The sequence below is a fragment of the Tursiops truncatus genome, chromosome 13 (assembly GCF_011762595.2).
Source record: "Tursiops truncatus isolate mTurTru1 chromosome 13, mTurTru1.mat.Y, whole genome shotgun sequence".
Taxonomy (NCBI): Eukaryota; Metazoa; Chordata; class Mammalia; order Artiodactyla; family Delphinidae; genus Tursiops; species Tursiops truncatus.
This window is the reverse complement of record NC_047046.1, coordinates 29429507-29448092: the sequence shown is the minus strand read 5'-3', so window position 1 is coordinate 29448092 and position 18586 is coordinate 29429507. Positions and strand designations below refer to the sequence as shown.

Sequence of the window (18586 nt, the reverse complement as noted above, 5' to 3'; positions counted from 1 at the left end):
GCATGGCTTGCAAGATCTTAGTTCCCCAACCAGGGATCGAACCCGCGCCCCCTGCAGTAGAAGCTCGGAGTCCTAACCTCTGGACTGCCAGGGAATTCCCTTATTATTGTTTATTGTTACCTTGTCTGTTGTTTTTGTCATTATTTCTACTATTACCATTTTAGTAACATTTTCATATGATGAGGAGGGTTAGAATTCTTCACATTTTCCACGGCGTCCCTGTTTGTTTTAGTTCTAGACTTTAACTTAAGGATGTAGCCAGGTCTATATGATCTCACTGTTTGGTTCTAAGATCTGAACTTGATGCATCGTATGTGAACATTCTGGCTTCCCCCAGAGACACTGGGTGTTGAACTTCCTCTGCCAGGAGAGAGGTTTGTAGGGACCCAGTCTGCCTAGACTAAAGCTGTGATGATAGCTCTATCTAGCCTGATCAGCTAACTATTTTTACTAAATAAAACTGAAATAAAAAAGAAAACAGTGAATTTGTGTTGTCTCCATCCCCTGGTTAGTTTAATTCTCAGCAATTCGAGTAGTTGATTTTCGTAAAGACAACGACACATGCTTCAGGTTTTGCTAATCCAAACATGATTAAACCAAAGTGTAATGAACAACAGGAAAGATCTTGCAAAAGCCCTTAAGATGGGCTTTGCCAAATTGCTCTGTTTGGGATTTCAGCAGCTTTCTATCACATTGCACCAGGTTGGTTTATAATAACAGCCATAACCACCACTTACTTGTTTGTTTTTCTGGGGGCTGGACAGGTCTTTGAACTCCCCAGACTTAGTTCAGATCTCTGCCTTCTGCCCTGTAATCCTGAAACAGCCTGCTTGTTCAGAATTCCCAGATGAATGGTTTAACTTTTGTCGTGGGAAGGAGGTGGGCTGGGTGGGTGGAGACAGCCTCTGCTGAGAGAAAGCCTTTGCTCTCACCTGACACCATCGAATTGTGATAAAGGTGCGACTTCCAGTGAACTAAGCCTTGTGTGTCGCGGGAGAACGAATGGATGACAATTTAAGCAGAAAACGATTTAAACGTGAATGGAATTAGTTAGGACTCTTGACTATAGGGGATTGAAACTCAATTGAAATTAATTTCAGGAAAAAGGGGAATTTATTGGAAGGTACTGGGATCCACATGGTAAAAAAACAGGGGTGCCTTTAGCTCTGGTATTTGATATGTTCCAGCTTTAGTTTCTAGAAAGATCCTGGCCTGGCGCTCTCTTTGTTTCCACGTTGCCATAAAAGGATTGCCGCACGTCATGGGAAAGCATTTGTGGCCAAGGGAGGGGATGTGGGTTGGACAGATGACTTCTCCCACCATAGTCACGAGAATGGGAGGGTGGGTGGTTTTGAAGAGGGGCAGTTCCTGGAAAAGTCCAGCCTGATGTCTGTGACGTGTTGGTTTGGCCGCTGGCACCGAAGCCACACCGTGTCTCGGTGGAATTCACTGTTTTGCATTCTCCTCGGCAGACATTCTGCTTTGTCTGCTTATCTGTACTCCATCCCCAAAGGGAGATGATCCAGTGCTACTTCCAGCTTCCAGTGTGACATCATGGGGTCACTGTCCCATGAGCCCACACCCCCTGGTTTGGCCTCAGTGGGTCCGGTGTAGCTTCTCCAGCTCCCGTAGTTGTGGTTTAAAGGGTGGAATGTGGATCTCTTGTTAGACACAAAACTCTCTTAGATTTTTCTCTTAAATTCTCCTTGTTATTGAATCAAGGACATAACTCCCTTTGCGATTCTCCTTCGAACCTGTGATTAACTCAACAAGAAAACCCAGTTAGATGCTAGTAAATTTAAAATTTTTAAGCATTTAATATATTTTATTGAGATAATTGACAAACCATAAGACACATCTGTTTTAAGTGTGCAGTTCAATGAATTTTGTGTATGTATAGAGTTGTCTAGTCAGCCTCACATCTCATTTCAGAACATCTCCACTCTGCAAACAAGCATCATGCCCATTACAGCCACTTCCAATTTCCACCTCCTTCCCACCTCTAGCAACCGCTAATCTACCTTTCTGTCTTTATTAATTTGCCTTTTGTGGACATTTTGTATAAACGAAATCATACAAATGTGGTCTTCTATGCCTGGCTTCTTTCACTCAGCATACTTCCAAGGTCCTTCCATGTTGAAGTTTGTATCAGTTACTTCATTCATTTTCATGGCTGACTGTTATTCCATTGTGTGGATATACCACATTTTATTTTTTCATTCACCAGTTGAAATTCAAGTTGTTTTCACCTTTTGGCTATTATGAAAAGTGCTGCTGTGAATAATCATGTACAAATTTTTTTTTTTTTTGGTACGCGGGCCTCTCACTGTTTTGGCCTCTCCCATTGCGGAGCACAGGCTCTGGACACGCAGGCTCAGCGGCCATGGCTCATGGGCCCAGCCACTCTGTGGCATGTGGGATCTTCCTGGACCGGGACACGAACCCGTGTCCCCTGCATCGGCAGGCGGACTCTCAACCACTGCGCCACCAGGGAAGCCCCATGTACAAATTTTATACTGACATATGTTTTCATTTCTCCTGTGTGTATACGTAGGAGTAAAATTTTGGGGTCATTTGGTAACTCGGTATTTAATAATTTGAGGAACTGCCAAACTTTAAAAAAGAGGGAAAAAAAAAGAACTTCAACCCTAGCCTCACACCTTATATAAAAATTACTCTAAAATGAATCATAGACTTTAATGTAAAATGTAAAACTCTTAGAAACTTTTAGAAAATATCTAAGAGAAGATCTTGAGAATCTGGGGTTAGGCAAAGAGTTCTTAGACTTGATAGCAAAATCCCAGTGTATCTAAGGAAAAATTGATCAATTGGACCTCTTCAAAATTGAAAACATTTGCTCTGTGAAAGCCCATGTGAAGAGGATGAAAGACAACGTACAGACTGGGAGCAAATATTTGCAAACCAACCATCTGACAAAGGAGTAGCATGTAGGCTACATAAAGAACTCTGAAGACTTAATAAAGTCTAATAAGTTTAATAAAGTTTAATAAAGTCTCATTTTAGAATGGGCAAAAGAGATGAGCAGACATTTCACCCAAGAGAACATCAAGATGTTGAGCAAAACCCTGAAAAGATGTTGAATGTCATAATCAGACCATCAGAGTGGCTAAAATAAGAAAGAGGGATAACAACTATTGCGGGTGAGGGTGGGGAAGAACTGGATCCTTCGTATATTGCTGATGTGTGTATAAAACTCTGGAAAACTCTTTGGCGATTTCTTTAAAAACTAAATATAAAATTACCATATGCCCCAGCAATCACACTCTTGGGCATTTATCCCAGAGAAATAAAAACTTACGTTCACAGAAAGCCTGCACACTGGGTCTTAGTTGAGGCATGTGTGCTCCTTAGTTGCGGCCAGCGGGCTCCTTAGTTGCGGCATGCGAACTCTTAGTTGCGGCATGCATGTGGGATCTAGCTCCCTGACTAGGGATCAAACCCATGTCCCCTGCATTGGAAGGCAGATTCATAACCACTGCGCCACCAGGTAAGTCCCCACGGAAACCTTGTTTGTGATGGAATCAGCCCAGATGTCCTTCAGTGGGCACACCAGGGTGCGTCACACTGTGGAATACTACTCAGCAGTGAAAAGGAACAAAACGGGTACAAGCAACCTGGACAAACCTCCAGGGAAATATGCTAAGTGAATAAAGCCAGTACCGAGGGTTTCATGTTATATGATTCCACTTATATAACTTTGGGAAATGAAACCATTTTAGAATTAGAGGGAGATTAGTGGTTATGGTCGGGGTGAGGTGGGCGGAGGGGCGGGGGAAGGACAGCATGGACATAAACGGGCAGCACGAGGCATCCTTGTGATGCTGGAAACGTCCACCTCTCTGTGGGGAGGACACGAACCTACACGAGTGATAATACACACACACAAGCACCAGTAAAACCAGGGGAATCTGAACAGCATGGAGTGTATTGGTGTCAGTGTCCTGGGTATGATGTTACAGTTTTGCAGAACGGTGCCATCTGGGGAAACAGGGCAAAGCGTACAAGGAGTCTCTCAGTATTATTTCTTGTAACGGCGTGTGAATCCACAGCTACCCCAGTACAAATTTCAGTTAACAAAGTTGGATTTAGATAAAAATAATAAGTAAATATTAGGCAGTGGTGTGTGTGTGCGGACATGTATATGTGCACATATACATGCATATTATGTATATTATATATGATTAACTAAAGTTTTGTAAACACGCTGAGCCAAAGGATGAATTTAACCACTCCCCCGCCACACCCACTGTACAGAAGAAAAACGGGAACTGTATTAAAAACTCCCATTTAGGAAAGCGGAGAAGGGGAAGCCTGGTGGATTGGTCCTTGCCCAGAGGATAAACTTTCTCCCGCTAGACAGAAATAGTCTGGTAAATGATAGGCCTGCGAGCCTAATGACACCTGCTGTTGACTCCTTTCCATGGCAGTGGAATTGCGTTCTTGGCCAACCAATCCAGCTGCTCCAGATTCCGCCTGCCGGTACGATTTTTCTGGGGAGTTAGCCAAGTCTCTCCACCCCAGACCTTATTTAGAGCTTGACCTTCTTTTACTCTAATCTAAAAGACTTTGCTCTTCTGTAATCGCCCCAAGACGATAGTTTCTTTTTCACTGGGGGTTGGAGAAGGATAGTATGCAGATTTGGTGTGTGTGTGCGCGTGCGCGTGCGTGTGTGTGTGTGTGTGTGTGTGTGTGTGTGTGTGTGTGTGTGTGTGTAGCAGGAGCCGGGCTCACCTAACAGACTTTGGTTGTGTAAGCTTGTAAATCCTTGAGCAGAGCTAGGCCTGGCGTGGTTTGAAAGTACCTGGACTTGAAATGGGATTAACTCCCTGAACTTGACTCAGCCACTGGAGGCTTGCGTGCAGAAGTGCTTCGCAGGGGAGATGCCGATCATGGGGTTAGTGGGTTTCACATCCACCAATATTCCAGAAGAGGGTAGAAGGGTCTGACCACACCCCAGCATGAAAGGCCCTCACGGGCATCTGATCAGAGGAACTCAGGACTTCCAGTTTGGATTTTTTTTTAAGGCTCCTGATCTTTCTGAGAGATTTTCCTGAATATCTTGAAGAATTCTAGACAGAATCTCCTCGGGCTCAGATTATTGTGGAGTTGGAGTGATGTGTGGTCTCTCTGAACCCAGGCGAGGAAGCAAACCGGAGTTGGTGATACTGTGCGTGAGAAGACTGTCCCCAGCTTGTGCACAACAGGTGCTCCGGGGACATCCCTTCCCTGCTTTCCTGCCCCCTCCCTCCCCAGTGAGGACGGGCCTTGGGGAGAAGTGTGTGTGACTCCTGATGGGGCCTAGGGGATGGGGCACCTCCCTTCTCCTTACCATCTACTGATGCTGGAAGGGGGCGTTGCAAATTGGGGACATTTTAGGAACATACATAGTTGAAAGAAAATCACAGAGTCTGCGCTGAACTGACTGTGCAGGGCCTGAGGTGGCCAGCTGGAGGAGCGCAGCCAGCTTGGAGCCCGGACAGTGACCATTTGCTGACATGTGCTGAGCAGGGCGGGTCCCAGGCTTCTGAACTAGTAACACGAGGCCTCGGGCTAATTCCAGGTGCCTCTGATGAGGGCACATTTGGCCTGGGGTCTAGAGGGAAAAGAAACCTTCTTCTCAGAAAGTCTGGAGAGCCTGCCAGAGACTGCACAGCCTTGTCCTGGGCCTGGTGGGAAATTTTGGGCAAACAAGTCTTGAAAAGAAAAAAAAGAAATAGATCACCTTGCTTTAGGAGTTTTAAAAGTTCCATGAACATAAGAATTGCTTAGCACACTTGTTAAAATTCAGATTCCAGGATTCAGTTCTGTAGATTCTGATTCAATAGGGCAGGAGCAGGCTGGGGACAAATACATTTTGTAAAGCAATTCTTTTACGAGTGGTCCAAGGGCCATACTCGCAAAAGCATTGCCTTAGGTGATAGGAGTTGATGCGAGGGAAGAGGGACGGGGTCCTGGAACCTGGCTGGGCTTCTGACTGCAGGCCACACCTGCCTGGGCCTCCCTGCTGCCCTTCGGAGCTTACGGAGGCTGGAAACTGGTCCAGCATCATTCAGGATACGGAAGAAGCACCACTGACCCGCCATCTTGTCCCCTTCAGAAGCAGCTCCAGTTCTCTGCCCCCTTTTCTGCATCTCACAATGATAGTCATCGGGAGAAAAGGTGCGATTGTGGGTTGGTTTGCCTCCGTCTGATTAATATCAGATGCCGCTGGACCAGCATCTTGCACCCAGCCCCCTCCTGGGTGCTGGGACTCCCCCAGATCCAGCCTGTACTTGGTTGCCTTGGCTTGGCCCAGGAGTTAGGATCACCTTGCTTGGGTGCTTTCATGTGATGCACTGCAGGTACTTCAGGAACCATCTGCTTTAATCAATGATGGGGGGAAGGATCCTCCAGGTGTTGAGGTTAGAGGAAGAAGAGGATTCCCTATCCCACCCCTGACACTTCAGCCAGAATCCCCCCTTCACTTTTCCCCGTCAGCCTTTCAAGCAGCCTTGATCTGTAGCCATCATAATAAGTAATTTATTGGAGAAATTATGCCCACCCCACCCCTACCTCATAGCAGGCTCCAGTTCTGTTTCCTTGGTTTTCTTTTCCCGATTTTGGACTCTTGACTCTGTACACAAACCCCCCTGTGACCTCTCCGGATTAGGAACTCTTCCTGCCTTTCTTGATCACGCAGACATTGGCCTTCCTCTAATGGGTTCCAGCTTAGGGGTCTCCTGACATCCTTAGGGCTGTGAACAAATCAGAAAGGGTGAAGGAGTGATGGTGTAGAAGTGCTGATAGGAGAGAGCCTTTGAGGCCTGATTTATTTTATCTTGCCTGTGGTAGCGGATGGAAGTTACCCACCGAAAGTAGTGGTGGAGTCTGGGGCTTGGAGAGGTGGTGGGTGATGACCTGGGGATGCCCAAGGTTCCTCCCTTCCCCCCCTAAATACAACCCAGGAGATGATCAGGGATGGAATCCTGAGGAATGGAATCAGGGTCTCTGAGATCTTACAGCAACACTTCTGGTGTCTCCAAGAGAATCACTGTGAGAGATTGGTTGGGCTGCTGCTGATGAGTCAAGACTTTTCTCCTGGAGTAGAGGTCGTCTTCCAAGAACAGAGCAGCTGGGGCAGAAGTGAAACTAGGCTAGGGGACGAGACAGACGATTTATTCTACCAGTTTTCAGTTATTCGATTAGCAAATAACTTTTGGTAGTTCTGTGTGGAGCAAAGTACTATGGGAAGTACAAGAAAAGAGAAGAAAATATTTTTTTAGAGCTATTTATTTCTATTTGGGGAGCCAAGAGGGATATACAGGGGGAGGACAATATCTAACGAGTAATACAAGACTATGTTTAATAAAGTTCCAAAGTTAAGGTGCAGGAAGGACAAAGGGATTCAGGAAAGGGAAAGTCTGTCATTGCAGACGGTGATTTGGAAAGGCTCATGGATAAAATGTGTCACAGGCTGGGCTGTTCAGGATGAGTCGGGTAGGAGGAAATTCCAGGAAGGGAAGATCATGGACAAAGGCATGGGCGTGGGAGGGCCTTTGACAGGTGTCATGGCAGGGGTGGGGGATATCAAGAGTATCTACCTGATCGTCTGCCCTCAGGAATGGGGAGAAGATGGGTGGGTGGTGAGTGGCTTAAAAGTATGCCGAGTGTCTGGGCTCAGTGGGCAGGGCCAGGATGGCAAACCCCCGAGGTCCTGCCTCCAACTTCTGTCTCTCATCCCCAGGCTCCATTGCCCATCAGTCATGGCTCTGTCTTCTCCTGAGCCTCTGTGGTCTCAGGCTTCTTCTTAACACAGAGCTGCATGTAGTCACCACCAGCTAAAGCAATGGAACCTATCTGCCAACACCACGGTAGGTGTGGGAGCCTCTCTGGATTCTTCAGCAAGTAAGGCTTCTTGCAATTTCCTGTGTCATCTAGAGTGGGAAACCAGGGTGAGAGCTGGATATTGCAGGCTCAGTGCCCCCTGTGCAGCTTCCTGAAACACATGCCAACCCAGTCAGAAATCATCAGGTACCAGTGGTTTCAAGTTTTGGGGAGACAGTTGAGGTCTTCAGTAGATGAAAAATATATTTGGAAATAAATATTGTTTTACTAAGAATACATGAATTGCTTTCACTTCTTACGTGTGACTCCAAAACTCATTCCTTTCTTGACAGTGGGCCATAAATGGGTATAAGAGTTTGTTTAAAATTATACAAACCAAATAACAGAACTTGAGATGTTAGATGATAAATATCCAATTTATTCCAAATACTAAAAAGCAAAAAAGCCAACGAACATCAAAAGCCACTACTGTGCAAGGTGTGGAAATATCATGGCAAGTATTAAAACACACCCAGGGACTTCCCTGGCAGTCCAGGGGTTAGGACTCAGAGCTTTCACTGCCGTGGCCCTGGGTTCAATTCCTGGTCGGGGAACTAAGATCCCACAAGCCACGCGACACAGCATAAACAAACAAACAAACAAGTAAATGAATGAATGAATGAATAATACCTCCAGCATTTTCCTTACTTGAGATGAGGAAGCAGAGTAGTCTGCGCTGTGAAAATGTGAGTTTTGTGCCCTGAGATGCACCTTCCCGTGTTTCTACCTTCTTCTGATGCTGTGCAGCAGCTGAGCCTGCATCTACTGCTATTATCCAAGTGGGAGGGAAGGAACTGAAGACTGACCTCCCCAGAGAGGGATCTGGAATTGCTCTGTTTCAGTTATCAAGTATTCTTAATGAAGAATCTATAAAACACTTACGTATATCTTAAAGAATAATATGAATTTGAACAGCTCTGTACCTACTCAATCACATCCCCTTCTCCCCATCCAGAAGTAACTGCTGCTCTGACTTTTGTGATAACCATCACTTTTTTTCTTTGTACTTTGCCACCCATGTTTGCATATCTAAACAATAGATTTAGTTTGCCTGTTTTTGAACTTTATGTAAATGGAATAACCCTGAGTGTATTATATGATGGTTTGTCTCTTACCTCAACATGCCTGGGAGATTTCATCACAACGAACGTTAGCTGTACCTTGTCCGTTTCCACAGCTGTACACTTTTTTTTTTTTAAGGCAGTCTTAATACACTTTATTTACTTTTTAATTTTTATTTACAAATTTATTTATTTATTTTTGGCTGCGTTGGGTTTTCGTTGCTGCACGCGGGCTTTCTCTAGTTGCAGTGAGCGGGGGCTACTCTTCGTTGCAGTGCACGGGTTTCTCATTGTGGTAGCTTCTCTTGTTGCGGAGCACGGGCTCTTAGGCACGCGGGCTCAGTAATTGTGCCTCTCAGGCTGTAGAGCATAGGTTCAGTAGTTGTGGCACACAGGCTTTGTTGGTCCGCGGCATGTGGGATCTTCCCGGACCAGGGCTCAAACCTGTGTCCCCTGCCCTGGCAGGTGGATTCCTAACCACTGCACCACCAGGGAAGTCCCGTGCACAGTTCTATTTGATAAGTGCAACACAACTTATCTATCCATCCTACAGGTGATGGGTATTTGCGTTATTTCTGCCTTGTTATTATGAGCATTGCTTCTTGAACATTTCTTGCATATCTCATAGTGCCACGTGTTAGCATTCCTTTAGGTTCAGGTGTGTAAGAGTCTAATTGCTGAGTCACAGGGTGGGCGCAAGCTCAGTTTTACTAGGTGATGCCGATGTTTTCCAAAGAGGACACCGGTAGTGCAGGAGACTTCCTGTTACTCAACGCCCTTAGTGCTGTAAGATGCCAGGGCGTGGAGAGACATCTGATAAGAATTTCAGTTTTCGTTTCCCCAGTTACCAGGGAAGTTGGCATGTTTTTATTTGTTGGCCATTCAAGTTTCGTCTTGTGTGGAGAGCCTGTTCAAGACTTTGCCACCTTTTCTCTTGGGATATTTACCTTCATCTTGTTTATTCATCTGTCTGTCTATCTAATTTGATAGTATGTGTTGAAATATCTTCTCAAATTTATGTCTTGTATTTTCACTCTTTATATATATTTTTAAAATTTTTATTTATTTATTTATTTATTCATTTTTGGCTGCGTTGGGTCTTCGTTGCTGTGCGCAGGTTTTCTCTTTTGCGGCGAGTGGAGGCTACTCTTCGTTGTAGTGTGCAGGCTTATCATTGCTGTGGCCTCTCTTGTTGTGGAGCGCGGGCTCTAGGCGCGCAGGCTTCAGTAGTTGTGGCACGTGGGCTCAGTAGTTGTGGCTCGTGGGCTCTAGAGCACAGGCTCAGTAGCCGTGGTGCACGAGCTTAGTTGCTCCGCAGTATGTGGGATCTTCCTGGACCAGGGCTGGAACCCGTGTCCCCTGCATTGGCAGGCAGATTCTTAACCACTGCACCACCAGGAAAGTCCTCTCTTTATATTTTTACAGCATCAGAAGCCTGTAATTCCTACCTAAGAGAATTTATCAAGTTTTTCCTTTATGTTTTTTTTGGGGGGAATGGTCGAGGGAGGGCGAACCATTTAAGAAATCTTTCTGCACCCCCGAGATCATGAAGATATTCCACTGTGTTGATTATCTTTTAAAAACTTTACAGTTTTGTTTTCCTGTCTGTCCTTAAGTCACTTGGCACTGATTTTATGTGTGCTGCCTAGTTTCTCCTATGTGGATATCCAGTCGTCTCAACACTCTTGGTTGTAAAGTCCATTCTCTCCCCGCTGAAGTTCCACCTCAGTCGTGTGTCACGTGTCCTGGGTGCACAGGTCTGTTTCTAGTGCCCTCTGTTCTGTTTCACAAGCCGACTTACCTATCCTCATACCTATACTACACTGACTTAATTATCACAGCTTTCTCATGAGTCTTGATAAATGGTCTTGGACTTCTGATATGGTCTGGAATCTCTGTAAGTGATATTTGTTGGCCCCAGGGAAGGTTTCCTGAGAGTGTAGGGTGTGGGTGTGGATGTGTGAGCTGTGGTCTGGTGGAGATTAGGAGAGTGTTGGGGCGCAAATCTACGTGTGTGTGTTGGGGAGTGTTTATTTTTATGGCCGATTTAAAAAATATTTAAGTAAACTTTAGTTTAGGATAGTTTTATATTTACAGAAAAGTTGCAAAGATAGTATGGAGTTCCCACATACCCCATATCCAGTTTCCCCTGTTGTTAACATCTTACATTAATTACTGTGGTACATTTGTCACAGCTAAGAAACCTACATTATACTTTATTATACTTTGTATAATACTTTATTATTAACTGAAGCCCATACTTTACTCAGATTTCATTACTTTTCCCCTAATATCCCTTTTTTATTATAGGATCCCACCCAGAATATCATATTACATCTAGTTGCCATGTCTCTTCAGGATCCTTTGGGCTGGGACAATTTCTCAGACTTCCTTTGTTTTTGATGACCTTGACAGTTTTTAGTACTAGTCAGATATTTTGGAGACTGTCTCTCAATTGGGGTTTGCCTGATGTGTTTCTCATGATTAGACTGAGGGTTTGTGTTTTAGGGAGGGAGGAAGACCACAGGGGTGAAGTGCTCTTTTCATTACTTTATTATTAATTAAGCATAGCAGGGGTTCATGTTATCAACATGATTTGTCATCCCTGATGATACTGACCTTGATCACCTGGCTGAGGTGGTGACTGTAAAGTTACCCTCCCCGGCTTTGCTTACCATGCTGTTTGGAAGGCAGCCCCTGTTCCCAGCCCTCACTCAAGGGGTAAGGATTGTCCTCCGCTGCCTCGAGGGAGGAGTCCCTACATAAATTATTTGTAATTCTTCTGCTGATGAAATTTGTCTCACCCCCATTTTATTTATTCAGTCATTTACTTATATCAGTGTGGACGTGTGGATATTTATTTTATACTTTAAGTTATAATGCAGTATTGTGTCATTTAATTTGTTACCCAAATTGCTCCCACTTTGGCCGCTGGGAGCTCTTTCTTTCGGCACCTGTGTCCCTTTAACATGTACGCATCATTTTGGGTTTTGAGTACTTCCTTACTTTCTGACACAATAAGATGTTCCAGGCCCATCTTGGACGGTTTAGGCTACAACCCTAGACTCAGCCATTTCTCCAAGCAGCCCTCATTCCTTTTACTGGAGAAGGGTATTTAGAAACCAAGATCTGGGCTGGGTGTGCTCGTTGCTACTGGGGTGTCATTGAGTCTAGGCCCTCTGGGTGAACAGAGCTGGGAAGTATATGTATGTATGCTAACAGGAGTATACATACACACATATCTATAATTATTTCTGTACGTATCCATTTGTATCTATATTAAGATAAACATAAGTTCATATTGATAACTCTGACTTTAATCCAGAACCATAGGGATCATTGTAACCTTCTTTACAGGGCGGGGGAGGGCTGTTTCAAAAAATTCTCAACTGATGTATGATTAAACAGAGGGATAAGCTTTTGTTGCTGGCGATTTTCTTAGAAGATACAACAATCTTTCCCCTTTCACTTTACATATTGCCCAGACCTTTAAGAGTTCAAAATGTGACTTCTGTGAAGAAATACAGCTATGTCAGTGGTTACTTTCAAATGGCACGATATTTACTTTTCTTTATATACCGTTCACTTAGGCAGTGGATTGAAAACAAGTTTAACCATCATCACCATTATCATCCTTACTGGGTGCCAGATACTATTATAAGTAGTTTAACTGAATCTTCACAGCCCAGTGAGGGTTACAGTCATTCTCCCATCTTATCGATAAGGAAACAGAGGCATGGAGACTGAAGAGCTTGCCCAGGTCCTGTGGCTGAGAAGGTGTAGGGCCCAGCTTTAAACCCAGGTAGTCTGTCCCAGAGCCGATGTTTGTTCTATGTTCCTCTCCTAAGAAGTACGAACAGGATCCAAGAGGGAAAATAATTTCTGATCTACCGAGAGAAAATAAATGGCAGCTGATTTGATTCTGCTCAGAGAATTTGGAGCTAATGATTTTTTCCAATGGTTTCTCTGGCCTCTTGGGACTAGCCTACATTTCTGTCTGGAGAAGGGGTATTTGGAAGCAGAGGTAATGGCCAGGCCCCCATCGGGAACCTGTGTTTTCTGCTCAGTCCTTATTCGTTTCAAATTCTGACATTTTCCATGAGAAACAGTCCATCTAAGTCTGTGGCAGGAACCTGACACTGCTTGTTTGAACCTGACACCAGGAATTTGGCCCCAGGTTAATAACATTTGCAGACACATTAATAAGCAGGCTCGGCCCCCTGGGAACAGAAATCCTTCCCAGGGTACACATGCCAAGTGCTTTAACTGTAAGCGCTTAGATCATCGTAAAGAGTTATTGTCCAATCAGATATTTATTGAGAAGGTAGTAATTCGTTTTTTTTTTTTAGTTCATTTAAGTTTTAGTTCCACCTGGCAGATAAACCAATCTGAGGGTCTAAAAGAACTGGCATTTTGAACAGAGATTTTGCTGATTTAATTATTGCTAACATGGTTGCCTCCTCTGGGTGCTACACAAATATCTTGGATATTTAGAGAAAAACGAGCTGGTAGGAGCACAGTAAGCCCGGATTATTCATTTCAGTGGCTACTTGAGGGAGCTGGGGAGACGGAGACCACTTCATGACACACAACAGCCTTTGCAAACAGCCTTCAGCCTTCCTCTGATGGGCTTTGGCGGAATGTATTGCTTTTGGCTAGAATGCCTTAAACACATGGGAGGGTTTTGACAAAAATAATGCCAGCAGACATTGAACAGCCTCTCCTGCTCACAGTGCCTTGCTGCGTCCTCATGGCCAGCTTAGTTGGTTGCTTCAGTTTGACCTGGGCTGGAAGGGGGCTGTGGTTGGAGGAGAGAGTAAAATTACAGGGCAAACATTTTTCAGTGAAATGGTAACTGTCATATCCCAGGAGTCTGGCAGAATATAAAATGCTTGGTTATTGCTGGTATGGTATTTTAGAAATATAATATACACGCTAGAACACACCAGCAACACCAGAAGTTTTCTGTTGGGAAGAGCTCATGAGGCCACTATTCTTTTATCACTTATAAAATGGTGCCTGGTGAATGTATACTTTATTATGTCCTACATATAGTCATCTTAATACAGATTTCCAAACTCTGGACTTGACAGTGTCAGATTATGAATTGGATAGACTGCAGAAATATCAAACTCAACATTTTACAGTCTACCTTCTAAAAGAGTTGTTTTCAAGCTATAGAAAGCATAAGAAACGGTCGTGAAGTTGCTAAAATGCCTATTTCTGGGATGTGCCCACTAAACATTCTGCTTCAGTAGGTTTGGGGCACAGGGGTATTCATTTCTAACAAGCCCTGAATAATCATGGGCTAGGAGGTCTGTAGAACACACCTGAGACTGATGCCCTACAAGATGCATGGGGCGTCCTCTGAAGACATCTAGAGAAGCTTAGTGATGGTTGTTAATGTGACAGAGAGAAGTGCGGGAAGCTTGGATGTATGTCATTTTGTCTCTTTGTTTTTAGCATCAAAGTGTCTTGTTTTTTGACATATGTGTTTAATTTTCTGGGAAAATGAGGACTTTTGTGCACCTGCTCCAAGATACCTGAAAAGTTCTTAGGAGACATGGCTACTATGCATTTACCCATGAACTCTGGAATCACATGGTTACCCTGCGAGCAGTGTTTGAGCCCTCCTCTGTCTCCACATGCTAGCATGGCAGATAATAAACGTTTTCATCTTGGCCAGTCTGATGCATGAATGATGCGATCCTCATTTTCATGTGAATTCCTTTAATTGCAAGCAGGATTAGGAAAACCAAGATTATCTACTGAGAACTGTTCTTTACCTATATACAAGAACTATTCTTGGGCTTCCCTGGTGGCGCAGTGGTTAAGAATCCACCTGTCAATGCAGGGGACACGGGTTAGAGCCCTGGTCCGGGAAGATCCCACATGCCGTGGAGCAAATAAGCCCGTGCGCCACAAATACTGAGCCTGCGCTCTAGAGCCCGCGAGCCACAAATACTGAGCCCGAGTGCCACAACTACTGAAGCCCGCACCTAGAGCCCGTGCTCCACAGCAAGAGAAGCCACTCAATGAGAAGCCCACGCACCGCAATGAAGAGTAGCCCCCGCTTACCGCAACTAGAGAAAGCCCGTGTGCAGCAACAAAGACCCAACGCAGCCAAAAATTAAAAACAAATTTTAAAAAAAGAACTATTCTTTACCTATATCAATTAGAAAATCAAGTAGAAGTTAAAACCCTCTTTATAAGTAACAATGTAAATGAGTAATAGACTGTTTTGGTGTGTGTGTCATTTTTAAAATTTGAAATATTGTAATTCCTAGGAATGAATTTAGCAAGAATTGAGCAAGACCTATATAGATGAATGTTACAGTTCTAGGATAGGACAAAAAAGGTACTTTTTCCTTGGATAGGAAAACTGAGTAGTATTGTAGAAATGTCAGTTTGCTCTAAATTAATGAAGACTTTTGTGCATCTGCATCATGAATTCACTGAGCTTCCAGGCAAATTACCTCAGATAATTTAAAGTTACATTTTTAAAAGGTTTTTACAAAATGATCGTAAAATTCACCTAGAAAAACAAACAGGCAAAAATAGTATTGGAAGGACTAATCTCAGCACATATTGAAATATATTTTAGTGATTTAGTGATAAAACAATACAGCATTGTCAGGGAACTAGACAGAAAATCAGTGAACAGACTACAGAATCAAGACATAGGGTGAAATGCATCGGGATATTTAGTATATGATAAATATGATATTTAAATAAGTCCAAAAAAGGGAATAGTTCAATACATGGTTTTGGGATAATTAGGGGAAAAAATGAGAGAAAATAAATTCAGAGTGGATCAAGGATTTAACTGTAAAGTAACAAAACCATAGAAGTTAGAGAAAGCAGTGGAATCTTTAAAATAATCTTGGAATTGGAATGAACTGTTTTAATCATGATACAAAACTCAGAAGTCATAGAAGAAAGTGATCAATAAGTCTGACTACATGAAAACTCCTGTGTGGAAAAAATGCCATACACAATGTCTAAATACAAATGCTAAGCTGAAAAAAAATGTGGAAAATATATTACAAAAGGCTAGGTTCCTTAGTATGCAAAGAGCGCTTACAAATAAATTTTTAAAAATCCAAACAATCAAAACCAGAGTGTGCAGAGAACATGGGTAAGGATATTACAGAACAAGAAATATCCGTGGCTTATGAAAAGTTGTGCACAAACTTTGAATAAAAGTTACTCAGAATTAATGTCAGATTTTTCTCATGGAGTTAGGACTTTAAACTATGGTGTAATTTTACTCTTGGGGTGATTTATGGTGGTTAGTGTATTTAATGATGTACGCTGTGTCCCCCGTTCTTCTGTGGAATAGTGATGACTGGCCTGGGAGCCTTCCTGGGCTGTCAAAGGAGGGGCCTGAGTCAAATAAATGTACTCAGGCTCTGAGGCAGTTTGAGCCTCCTGCTTACTTGTTTCCTCCACTTGCTTCATTTCCTCTGTGTTTTTGGCGTTCTCTGAGAAGGTGGTGCCATCTTTGTAAAGATGTATTAAGTAAACACCTACTATGTGCCGGGTATAGTTTTCAGCACTTTATGATATCAACTTACGTTACATTTATATTTTTTATATAAATTTATTTATTTTTGGCTGCGTTGGGTCTTCATTGCTGCACATAGGCTTTCCCTAGTTGCGGGGAGCGGGGTCTACTCTTCATCGTGGTGTGCGGGCTTCTCATTGCAGTGGCTTCTCTTGTTGCAGAGTATGGGCTCTAGGTGCGCGGGCTCAGTAGTTGTGGTGCGCAGGGTTAGTAGTTGTGGCTCGTGGGCTCTAGAGCGCAGGCTCAGTAGTTGTGGCACAGGGGCTTAGTTGCTCCGCGGTTTGTGGGATCTTCCTGGACCGGGGATCCAGCCCATGTCCCCTGTACTGGCAGGCGGATTCTTAACCACTTTGCCACCAGGGAAGTCCCTATGTTACATTCAAAATGGTAAAGCGGAGGCCCTGAACCAATGTGGCGGAGTAGAAGGACGTGCTCTCACTCCCTCTTGCGAGAACACCACAGTCACAACTAACTGCTGAACAGTCATCGACAGGAAGACACTGGAATTCACCAAAAAAGATAACCCACATCCAAAGACAAAGGAGAAGCCACAATGAGAAGGTAGGAGGGGTGCAATCACAATAAAATCAAATCCCATAACTGCTGGGTGGGTGACTCACAAACTGGAGAGCACTTATACCACAGAAGTCCACCCACTGGAGTGAAGGTTCTGAGCCCCACGTCAGGCATCTGAAGCTGGAGGTCCGGCAACGGGAGGAGGAATTCCTAGAGAATCAGACTTTGAAGGCTAGCGGGATTTGACTGCAGGACTCTGACAGGACTGGGGGAAACAGAGACTGCGCTCTTGGAGGGCACACACAAAGTAGTGTGCGCATCAGGACCCAGGGGAGACGGAACCAGACCTACCTGCTAGTGTTGGAGGATCTCCTGCAGAGGCGGGGGGTGGCTGTGGCTCACCGTGAGGACAAGGACACTGGCAGCAGAAGTTCTAGGAAGTACTTCTTGGCATGAGCCCTCCCAGAGTCCGCCATTAGCCCCACCAAAGAGCCCAGGTAGGCTCCAGTGTTGGGTTGCCTCAGGCCAAAGAACCAACAGGGAGGGTACCCAGCCCCACCCATCAGCAGTCAAACAGATTAAAGTTTTACTGAGCTCTGCCCACCAGAGCAACAGTCAGCTCTACCCACCACCAGTCCCTCCCATCAGGAAACTTGCACAAGCCTCTTAGATAGCCTCATCCGCCATAGGGCATACAGCAGAAGCAAGAAGAACTACAATCCTGCAGCCTGCGGAACAAAAACCACATTCACAGAAAGATAGACAAGATGAAAAGGCAGAGGGCTATGTACCAGATGAAGGAACAAGATACAGCCCCAGGAAAACAACTAAATGAAGTGGAGATAGGCAACCTTCCAGAAAAAGAATTCACAATAATGATAGTGAAGATGATCCAGGACCTTGGAAAAAGAATGGAGGCAAAGATCGAGACGATGCAAGAAATGTTTAACAAAGACCTAGAAGAATTAAGGAACAAGCAAACAGAGATGAACAATACAATAACTGAAATGAAAACCACACTGTTAGGAATCAATAGCAGAATAACTGAGGCAGAAGAACGGATAAGTGACTTGGAAGACAGAATGGTGGAATTCACTGCTGTGGAACAGAATAAAGAAAAAAGAATGAAAAGCAATGAAGACAGCCTAAGAGACCTCTGGGACAACATTAAACGTTATAGGGGTCCCAGAAGGAGAAGAGAGAGAGAAAGGACCCGAGGAAATATTTGAAGAGATTATAGTCGAAAACTTCCCTAACATGGGAAAGGAAATAGCCACCCAAGTCCAGGAAGCACAGAGTCCCATACAGGATAAACCCAAGGAGAAACACACCAAGACACATAGTAATCAAATTGGCAAAAATTAAAGACAAAGAAAAATTATTGAAAGCAGCAAGGGAAAAATGACAAATAACATACAAGGGAACTCCCATAAGGTTAACAGCTGATTTCTCAGCAGAAACTCTGCAAGCCAGAAGGGAGTGGCATGATGTACTTAAAGTGATGAAAGAGAAGAACCTACAACGAAGATTACTCTACCCAGCAAGGATCTCATTCAGA

General features: G+C 44.1%; 1 protein-coding gene and 1 long non-coding RNA gene across 4 annotated transcripts in view; one reads left to right on the top strand and one right to left on the bottom strand.

The window, feature by feature from the left end:
• RAB31 (RAB31, member RAS oncogene family) overlaps positions 1-18586 on the top strand; it is a 112377-nt gene that overhangs the window by 65816 nt on the left and 27975 nt on the right. The window lies entirely within an intron of this gene.
• LOC117307682 (uncharacterized) lies at positions 101-17593 on the bottom strand. Of its 2 annotated transcripts, none has more exons than XR_012325302.1 (4): positions 17380-17593; positions 7021-12832; positions 6574-6755; positions 101-1754 (listed from the first exon to the last, which is right to left on the bottom strand). It is a non-coding gene; the product is annotated as an uncharacterized lncRNA (long non-coding RNA). The 2 variants fall into 2 exon arrangements; XR_004521535.2 differs by having other exon boundaries at positions 7021-7154.